Genomic DNA, 544 nt, shown 5'->3' with positions numbered 1-544 from the left:
CCGCCGCCGCTTGCCACGTCACCGCGCCCGCCCTCGTATCACTTCCCGCTCTGCGCTGTCACGCGACCCCCGACAGGCCGTTGCTGCCGGAGGGAGGCGCTCCGGGAGGGCTCGCGCTAGGGATTGTGGGAGGAGGGGCGCCCAGAAACCGGCCTCTCTGGCTTCGGATGACGTCACGACGCGGGGCCTGGCGCTTGTTTCGCCAATCTCGTTTCATCAGTTTCCCTGGAGGCCCAGGTCTGCCAGGCACCGCCTTCCTTGCCCCTTGTCTCCTGGGAGTCGAAATAGGAACGGCTGTTATTCTTTGGTGTTTTGAGCTTTGGTTTTTGGTTTTCCTCATCCCTCCCCGTCTCTTTTCCCTTGTGTGCCTTTTAAAAACAACAACATTGTTTGATAGGGGGACTTGCCTTACTTCCATTGTAAGCAGCTCTAGGGGACTTTTTTTTTTGCTGAAGAGCGTGATACAGATGCGCCAAATAAATTGATAAATAAAATATATAGCATCGTGGGGGAAGGGTTGCTATAGTTTGGATAAGAAACTTAA

Source organism: Podarcis muralis, chromosome 12 (assembly GCF_964188315.1).
Source record: "Podarcis muralis chromosome 12, rPodMur119.hap1.1, whole genome shotgun sequence".
NCBI classification, from domain to species: domain Eukaryota; kingdom Metazoa; phylum Chordata; class Lepidosauria; order Squamata; family Lacertidae; genus Podarcis; species Podarcis muralis.
Note: the sequence above shows the minus strand (reverse complement) of the source record.